At 36.8% G+C, this 10,056-nt stretch overlaps 1 long non-coding RNA gene across 1 annotated transcript; it reads right to left on the reverse strand.

The window, feature by feature from the left end:
• Positions 1-1,438: 1,438 nt before the first annotated feature.
• On the reverse strand, positions 1,439-7,331 carry LOC131989950 (uncharacterized). The gene is made up of 4 exons (XR_009396008.1): positions 6,704-7,331; positions 5,113-5,215; positions 2,509-2,730; positions 1,439-2,121 (listed from the first exon to the last, which is right to left on the reverse strand). It is a non-coding gene; the product is annotated as an uncharacterized LOC131989950 (long non-coding RNA).
• Positions 7,332-10,056: the final 2,725 nt, after the last annotated feature.

Genomic DNA, 10,056 nt, shown 5'->3' on the forward strand with positions numbered 1-10,056 from the left:
ATATTTTATACCAGTACCAGTAAAAATTACATTTCAATAAATATTAAATGAAAAGATCAACATCAGAACTGTATATTTTGTATCGATAAATGATGACCATTTAAATAAATAAAAATTAAATTGATTTGATTTTTATGGTGTTTCACCCATATAATAACTCATAAACCTTAAATGCTTTAATATTTTAAACAATCATGTCACCACATTAGTTTACTTTTTAAATTAAGGTACATTTTGCTGATTACATACTACTGCTTTAAAAAAAAAAAAAGTAGTACTACCACACTGAAAGTACTCCACTTCAAAGTAAAAGTCCTGCATTGAAACCCTAAAGTAAAGTATCTGAATAGCTCTTCCACACCAACTCTTTATTTTTCATACTAATATTACAAAACACTCCAGTTTTTGACGTCACTGAAGACAAATAATCTGGTGTAAATGTACCAGAAATGTTAATCTTTGTGTGTGTTTGCTGAACACCGACTCTCAGGCAAACATATTTTCTGACACAGTGACTGTTTGAAATGTTTGAACAGAGACGTGCTTTGATTGGAGCGGTTCACCTCAGCACCTGGAGGAGCTAAAAATCACTTGTGTCATCTGAAAAACGTGTTTTTTCAACGTGTTTACTCAAACCGAAACTGCAGGGCCTTGTGATTCTTTCAAGGGTTGAGAAATATTCCTGATAAACTCCTTTTAAAAACCTCCTGCAGTCAGGAAAGTGACGTCTGTCCCACACATGGAATCCTAACGTCTTCCAGATAACTGAAGATACTGTTATTGATCCCCAGAGAGGACTTTCTGTTTTGTAATGGGCTGTGTGGTGTGAGATTCAAAGAGGTCATAACACATTTTGCCTTTATTTCCTTTGGTTTATCCATCTTAGGGGTGATTTTTAATTTTGAGTGTAGACATCCCAGTCTCAGTAAACATATTTACCATGTCGTCACCCTGTTAAAATAATTGCCAAACTCATTTTTTCAAGTTTTGCAGGAAACACAAAAAACTTCACCAAAAATGTAACATTTATTGATCATTTCACTCAAAAAGGATGTAACACAGGATGGCTATTGGCATAGTAATAACACTGTGTGTAAATTATGTAACTTAAGAGAAATAAATGACTTAGGCAATATTTTGAACATGCCTTTGTGACTTAAGCAAGATATGGTAACACTTTATTTTGAAGGTGTCTACATAAGAGTCACACAAGCCTGTCAGAAACATGACATGACAAGTATCATAAGCATTAATGTTACTTCAAAGTGTCATTAATGTTCATGACACATCCCATGTCATGTTTATGACATGCTCATGTCACTCTTATGTAGACACCTTCAAAATAAAGTGTTACCATATCTTACTTAAGTCACAAAGGCATGTTAAAAAATTGCCTAAGTCGCATTTTATTTCTACTTAGGCATAATAAATCCGCTTAAGTCACACACTTGACATAGGCCATTATCTTAAAGGGGTAAAATCACATGATCTGATCAACTGAGGATGTAGGAGATTTTACCATAGGTGGCGTCATGAGGAGATGATTTAGGCAAAAAAACAATTTTGACAAAAAATGACTTAGGCGATTATTTTACAGTGTGACGATATGTTTCTGCATGTTCACTAACCAGCAGCTATTTAGTTGGAGCTAAATAAATACATTTCATATCAACCAAAAAGGATTATGCAGTGTTGCCCCTATATGTATTCTTTGAATGTGATTTATAATATCATGGTTGAACTGAAGAATTTGCACACAGTGAAAGCACAGCATCCAAAGTTTACCGAATGTTGCGTCGGCGACACTTTTACTATAATAACTAAACAGTTTGCGCTATCAGGAAAATTCCAATGTTTTCTGAAAGCTGAGATGTTGCTCTTTACAGCCAATATGGGGTCATAACGGTAATTTCACTTGCACTTATCCCCGAAGCCAACAAAGCAGGAATGATAATGTCAAGGAAGGATCCTCAAACGGCTGGATTTGAAGGATACTACGTCATCGACATCTGCCGAAGGACTGTCCCAATGTCCAGAGTCCTTCTTTTGCCCAAATTCCAAGAATGCATATGTGTATCCTCCGTGCGCTCCGACTACCCATAATGCTTTGCGCACACCGGTCTACCGGGAAATGTAAAGTATTTTCAGTTTACACTGAATGTTGTCACATAACTTACAAAACTTGTGCTCAAAGTCAAGCAAAAACATATACATAAACAAATGCCAGAATATTTAGCTAGAAGATAATAAACGTAATCTTGATACATTGCTGGTTAAGTTAATCAATGCCGTCTCAGTCGCTAAAGTTATTTTTAGTTAATTTATATGCGTCAGATGATGTACTATGTGCAAAGTATATGTAGCTATGCCATTCTGAAAGTTATACATTTGTTTATTGTGTTAACATGGACCGACAGTCTTCTATAATCCTTTGTTATTTATAAACAACTGTTTTTAAACTGCAGCGCTGAATTAAAGCAGGACGTCCAATTACGCAATGACACACACCTGCACACTCTGAAGGCTGTTCCATTTGTGCGTTACACCAGTGAAAGGAAGGACTCTGGTCTCGTCTCAGGAGGACCCGACTCTGAGGGAAGGATCCCACCAAGGAAGGATCCTTTACTTTGGGATACAGCCAATATGGCACCAGCAGCACCACTGGAGCACAAGTTAGCATCCAATTGAGTGAAGAAGCCAGAGAGTGCAGCCTCAACATGATAGGTCCACCTGTGATGATGAAGGACAGAGAGATGAGCTGGTTCCACAGACAGAAACAGGGCAAGTAAGTATGGAACATAGAGAGGAAGAAAGAGAGTTACTTGCTAGGGATGATTTTAGGAAATGTTATTCAGGTTGCTGCATTTTTATCTATACCCAGTTTGTGTTGCTCAGTACAATGCAAAAAAAATGAAATGAAATAACCATTACAGTAGTTACAACAGCTAAACTTAAACATTTTAGCTGTAAAATGCCATATGCAGTAGTAGCTAATATTAAGAAATATGTTGTGCTTTTACTTTTTAAAGTTTTGGTAACGTCACAGTAAATACTACTAAAACTTTGAAGACTTTGAATACAGATGTTACATTTGTAATGGTGTATTTTCATTAAAATGTGGTACTATTATTTGTGCAGTTAGATTAATTATTGCATAAATTAATTAAGATTATTAAGTAATAAATTCATTTTTAAAAAGCATGGTATAATTTGCTGTTTTAATCAATTGGATAATTGGATGGTATAGTATCATGAGCCACAATTAAAGTATTGTGACACTCATGCCAGGTGTTGTTGTTGTTGTTGTTGTTGTTGTTGTTGTTGTTGTTGTTGTTGTTGTTGTTGAGTTTCCGCGAGCCGATGGCTTTGGGCTGGACCTAGTCGAACTCCAGGGCCGTTTTTTAGTCCCAGTCCGTCCCTGCTCCTGACTCATGTCTCTCTCTAGACCACCCCTCCCTCAAGTCTTCTTCTTGTGTTTTACTGGCAGTTTGTAACCAGTGTAATAGGTGCATTACTGCCACTTCAGTGTTTCGGTTCGTGTACTGAAGGTACCAGTAAAGTGAACTGATTGGCTCTCTGCCTGGGCATCAGTCAGTTCGTGATACATTCACTGAACATAGTAGTACAATCAAAAGTGAATGTACATTCACTGTTCTTGTTGGTTGATCGGATGAGCCAAGACGTGTACCAAAAGTTTTGCAGACTTTCCAAGTTGTTGTCTGCGATCCATTTTCCAATATTTCCGACACCATAATATTGCCATACGTCAAGATATCCTAATGTCTTCCAGATAAATGTAGATACCATTAGTGATCCCCAGAGAGGACATTCAGGTGCTGCAGGAGAGGAGGAACCATGCATAGTGAGGGTTTGTTCAAATGATTCGATCAAAAGAACAAATCTTTAAGGTGAACGAACTAAACCAAATCACTTCCTGAAAAGAGCCGTTCATTTCTCAACTTCTGATGAGCTCTCCTGACTCATGTCTCTCTCTAGACCGCCCCTCCCTCCAGTGTTCTTCTTCTTCTGTTTTACCACTGGTAATAGGTGCATTACTGCCACGTTCAGTGTTTCGGTTCGTGTACTGCAGGTACTAGTAAAGTGAACGGGACCCCTGAGTGGCTCTCTGCCTGGGCATCAGTCAGTCCGTGATACATTCACTGAACATAGTAGTACAATCACAAGTGAATGGACATTCACTGTTCTTATTGATTGTTTGGATGAGACATACACCAAAAGTTTTGCAGACTTTCCGAGTTGTTGTTTCCAATGCAAGTGACGTTAAGGTGAAGTTTCCCAGTCTGGGATTCATTTTTCCAATATTTCCGACACCATAATATTGCCCCACTTCTTAGTCTTAATGAAAATGATGATTTTTTTGTGTGTGAGTGTATCTACCGTGTGATTCAGATCTGCTTCAAATTTTGTCAGGGTATTCCTTCCACCAAGTTTCATTAAAATCAAGCCAGCAGTTTTTCTGTAAACTGAACAGAAACACATGACCTTGACGACGGAGATAAAAATGAGAATTTTTTATTTTTAGCATGCTTTGCACACTGTTCCTCTGTGCAGTATCTCAAAATAATGATTTTGTGTCTAAAAATGGTGATTTAATATCTAAAACTAGTGATTTTGTTTCTAAAAATAATGATTTTGTATCTAAAAAAAGTGATTGAGTATCTCAAAATAGTGATTAAGTATCTAAAAATAATAATTTTGTGTCTTAAAATGATGATTTAGTTTCTCAAAATAATGATTTTGTATCATTGTATCATATCGTTCATTACTGCCTTATCGTAGCATGAGGACTAGACCGATAAAGCTCGGCTCATTTAATTTCCAGCTTTTGTTTGCAAATTATTGGCAAAACAAAGGCCTATTTATTGTTGTTATCTCTACTGTGTGCAACCTGTGTTTAATTTAATGGAAGAACTGACAACGTTATCTCAAACACATCTGAGATTGTTTTAGTGCCGTTATAAACTCCGACTCTTTATGAATGAATGTAAAAGCACATGACTGCAGACTTGTTGTTTTTCTCCACTGAATTGATAATCATTGATGTGTTTTATGGGGGTTTCGTGTTAAAAACATTCAAAAACAAGCACTCACTTCCTCATTCCTGGAGCTCTTTTGGCAGGTCGGTGGTTCTGGGACGATGACTCGCTCGCTGTTTATCCAGCTCAGGTGACCGGTGCAGCGCCTCAAAGTCCAACTGTCAAAACAATATCAAAGTCCACTTCGGTCATGAGGGGTCAGCTGAGAGGAGAGCAGCTCTGGTTTTCAGCAAACGGCTTCTTCTTTTTACCTCACACATTTTCTATTATCACATTAATATTTATCCATTTAATCCATTATATATTTTTTCCAACTTAAAGTATGTTATACACTGCACTTACATTGGCATTTTTATTTAGTAATAGATTATTATTATTATTATAATTATTATTATGATTTAAATGCACATTTTTCAAGTTATATAAGCTTTCTACCATTTTAAGTTTTTTTTTTTAAAGTCTTCTCTTTCTTTTATTATTTAATTGTTATTAATTACTAATTTATTTTTTAAGTATTTCACAAAACAAACAAAGATTTTCAATAAAAAAAATAAAAATGCGACACTGCACATTAAGCATTTTTATTTTTAAATGCACATTTTAATCTTAAGTTTTATGAGCTTTCTACAATTTTTCTTCATTTTTACCTTTTTATTCTATTAATTTGATTATTAATAATTATTCATTTATTTAAGTATTTCACAATACAAACAATATGTTATATAATGTTACAAGACAGATCTATAAAATATATTTTTTTAAATAAAAAATATGTGACACTATAGTTGACACGATGTGTAGATATTATTAAATAAAAGTCCACATTATATTCAACCACCAGAACTTTTTTTTAAATGTACATTTTTCCTCTCAAGTTATATGAGCGTTCTACCATTTTAAATGTTTTTTGAATTTTTCTCCTTTTTAATTTTATTTATTTAATTATTAGAAATTAATAATTCATTTTAGCATTTCAAAAAACAAACATAGACTGTAATAGTACAAAAGTGATCCATAAAAGATTTTTGAAAATTATTATTATTTTTTATTTAAAATGTGACATTGCAATTACATAATCGTGGCATTTTCCTCTCATGCTATATTAGCTTTCTAATATTTTTTTTTGTTTGTATTTGTTTGTTCCTTCTTTTTCCTTTCTTTTGTATTTTATTAATTATTATTAATTTATTTAAGTATTTCACAAACTAACAATATGTTATATGATGTTACAAGACTACAATATTTTTTAAAATGTGACACTGTATAATGGACGCAAAATGTTGCAAAGACTGTATTTAAATATAATAACTTTGTATCCAAAAATGGTGATTTTGTTTCTAAAAATGGTGATTTTGTATCTAAAAAAGTGATTTAGTATCTCAAAACAATGATTTAGAAACTTTCTCTGACGACATCTAGGCTCTTAAATGCGTCAGTGCAAGCCATCTCGACATATCAATCCTTTTTTTCCTCGTAGATTGACATTTTCAGGTATTTATGTGGCATGACTTACAGTTACAGTACAGGGCTGCAGAGTAAACCCAGAGAGCCACAGCGCTGAGATAAGACGTACAGCAGATGTTGCAGTGGATCTCAAATATGTGTGTTTAAAGAGATAAAAGGAGAGGTTTTTTTATTGGACTTACATGGATAAGAGGGACACAGAGGGGAGGCTGGTGTTCTCTCTGTCTGGAAGTGTGAATAAGAAGCTCGTTATGAGCCTCATCAGCAGGTTTCACTTATTCTTCAGGATTAGACCTCTCCGTCCTCTGTGTGGGCTTCATTTGATCTCTCTTAAAGGCCCAGTTACACAAGATCTCCGAAGCATTTTTTGGGTTGTTGACAGTACACAGCCTTCAGTATCTGTCATCTGTTCAGAAATGTTGGCTTCTAAAAGTGTGGCAACCAGGCCTTTCAGGTTCCTGAAAGGTTTTTGTCACCTTTATATCTTGAGTAATTAAAGTGTAACTGCACACCAGAGTCTGCAACTAAAACTGGGGACGCACCACACAACTTTCACAATCTTTACAGGTTTTTAAAAGACTTGGAGGTCACATTCCATGATGGTTTCAGCAGATTTTTGTATGACAAGTGGTCATACTGGGGATCACACACTTAACAACTGCACTGGGGATCACAGACTGAATGATCTGTCAAACCGATTAAAGCAACTGAACGCATCAAAATCTCACAAGAGCGACAGTTTAAAGTGTTAACAAACAGACCAGTTGATGGCTTTAATGCACCAATTTGTTGTTAGCCAATAAAACTTTAAGAAAAAGAAGATGAAGAGGAGGAAGAAACATGGACAATCCTTGGAGTGTCTGTTAGCCCAACCAAATGTTGAACAAGACATTTTTAATGAACAAAATGTTCACAAAAAAATGTCATTAAATGAAAATACAGTGAAAGGGTCAAAGTTATGAGACCAAACTGGTAAACATCCTTTTTTAAAATTTTCAAACTTTGACATGTTGCCGTGGATACGCATTGTTCAGCTTCTCTTCTGATGACTGCTCACCTTGTTCGTGACCTGTCAATCAAAGGTAGCCACGCCCCAAATCAGCCGCCAACAGACAAACAAACTATCAGAACAAAACATCAGATGCAGATAAAGCATTGAGGAGCAGATTTAAACTAAAGAAAACAAAAAAAACGTAACAAATATACTTAATACGTAATACGTAAAATACATACATTTTGCCTTTGTTGCCTTCCGCTATTGTCTGTGAACATTTAGTAGTGCATTGTGGGATATGTATTTCAGCATAGTGTCTAGTGTTTATTTACAAATGGGATAAGCATACTATATAATGTAAGCATTGGCCTTAGAAGTTTCAGGGCTGATTTAAAAAGCTCCTTGAAGTCACGACCTTAGTGGTCGCTTTGGCATCAACTTAGGTCCCCAAATATGGCCACTAGAGGCTGAGTTACATCACCTAATTATACCGGAGGGATTCGGATCATTCGGTGAGTCTGCGGGTAAAGGTTCAGGAGTCGATGGAGCAGGTTTGGCTGAAATTATGACCTTTATGTGACTTTTTTTTATCATCCAGATGATGTTTTTCTACCAGGTGAAGCTCTATGCAGCCTCCCTGCTGACTGACAGATCTCCACAGTGAGAAATGATGATGAAGTGTGTGTGTGTGTGTGTGTGTGTGTGTGTGTGTGTGTGTGTGTGTGTGTGTGTGTGGCCAGGCCAGTGGTCCTGGCAGGGGGCATTTCAACACCAACATGTGACCCACTAGGGTTTAATTACTGATGGACGAACCATTGGGCCCACTGGGGATGTAGACTGATGCTAGAGTTTCAAAACAACACCCAGTGTGTGTTGCTGTGTGTGTGTGTGCACACCCATCAACATGCACGATGCGGGCCAAAGCTCAGAGTCCGATGCTGATCTGCTGTACGCGGCTTTTCAACTATTAGTGAAGCTATTAGCATCTTCGTCAGTGAATCCTTCCGCTGACCCCTCACACACACAAACACGCTCGCAGATGGTTTCCTTAATGAGCGAGGATGCGTCAGAGTTTCACCCGACCACATTTCAATTCCATGTCGGCCAGCGGGAGGCCTGACCCCGTTGACGCTCAACAACAGCATCTGTCTTCAAGAAAGACTCCATCGACAGGGTGACGCCTCCTACTCGCATCCTAGAAAGTTTCCTATTTAGGTAGCGAGAGAGAGAAATAGAGAGAGAGAGCGAGAGAGAGAGGGCTTTCCAGGAATACAGACGTCCTATAATTGGATATTGTATTGGAAGCAAAAGCTTCTGCCCTTAAAAGAAATAATGGCTGACATTAAACTAAATGTCTAGAGAGGTGACGTCCCGTCTCACTTTCAGCTTCTGATCATCTAACATCATAACATTTGTCACTACTGTCAGTTACGGTCAGTTGAATGAGGACAACTGATCATTTCCCCAAAATAAAACCTGATGACTCTGTCAACCACTACGAACACAGGCCTGATTTTTTTTGCCAAACTTGGCGGAGCATGTGCCAAAGAAGAGCCGATAACATTTTGGAGTTTAGAGGAGTTTTGAGATTAACATTCTCAGAGATATTAGTTAAAATTTTGACCATTTCATAGCTAAATATAACACTCATGTGAGTTGAAACCTGAGTTTTTAGTATAAAGATAATGTACTGTTTGTTCAGCCCAGTATTCTACAAAATGTAAAAAGCCTTTTGCTGGATTATACACCCTTGAAAATAAAGTTCAAGTTCGTATTAAAAGGGATTCATCTTGTCGATGCTATAGGGGAACCCTTTTTTGGTTCTTCAAGGAAGCTTAACCTATTGAGTTCTTCAGTTCTTCACTAATTTCAATGTCTAAAGTCATAACAGGTTGACAGGTCAACACTTCAACATCTCAATAATGACTCTCTCTATTATGAGTTGTGAGTCCATTGAGGTGTTTTATTTGCAAAACGTGCCTTGAGCAGAGAAAAGTGATTTTAAAATCATCATAATGTAGGAGGGGGAACTCCCAGACAGAGAGAGAAACATACTATAAACAGGAGGAAAACGTTATTGGTTAATGCACCAGGCAAACAAAACCATCTTTGGGTCCGGTATCCAGTTCTTCTAATACGTCCATTGGTGGAACCAGTGAAGCTCTGGGATGAATTATGTCTAAGAGTCTTTATGGATTTTATAAAGTAAGAAACTAATTAAAATAAAGGTTCAAGGTAGAACCAAAAGTGGTTCCTTATGTCAAATAAAATGCAGGATCCTTGAATGTCCTGTGAATCTTGGCTGATTATTTAAAAAGTTTGTGAATATGCATGCTCATTTATCCGGGGAGGCTTTATCCTCTGATGGAGCAGGGATTCTGTATCTTACTTTAAGGACACTTTGGCAGGACACCGTGAGTACAGGGAACATGTAATCCGTTATTTGGTAATGGGATATGCCCTCTTAACACCCGGGAACCTCCCAGCCTCCAGCAGCCGTGTGATATCATGCTTTGTGTTTTTGTTTTTTGCCCCCACAAA

The sequence above is a fragment of the Centropristis striata genome, chromosome 17, assembly GCF_030273125.1.
Source record: "Centropristis striata isolate RG_2023a ecotype Rhode Island chromosome 17, C.striata_1.0, whole genome shotgun sequence".
NCBI lineage: Eukaryota > Metazoa > Chordata > Actinopteri > Perciformes > Serranidae > Centropristis > Centropristis striata.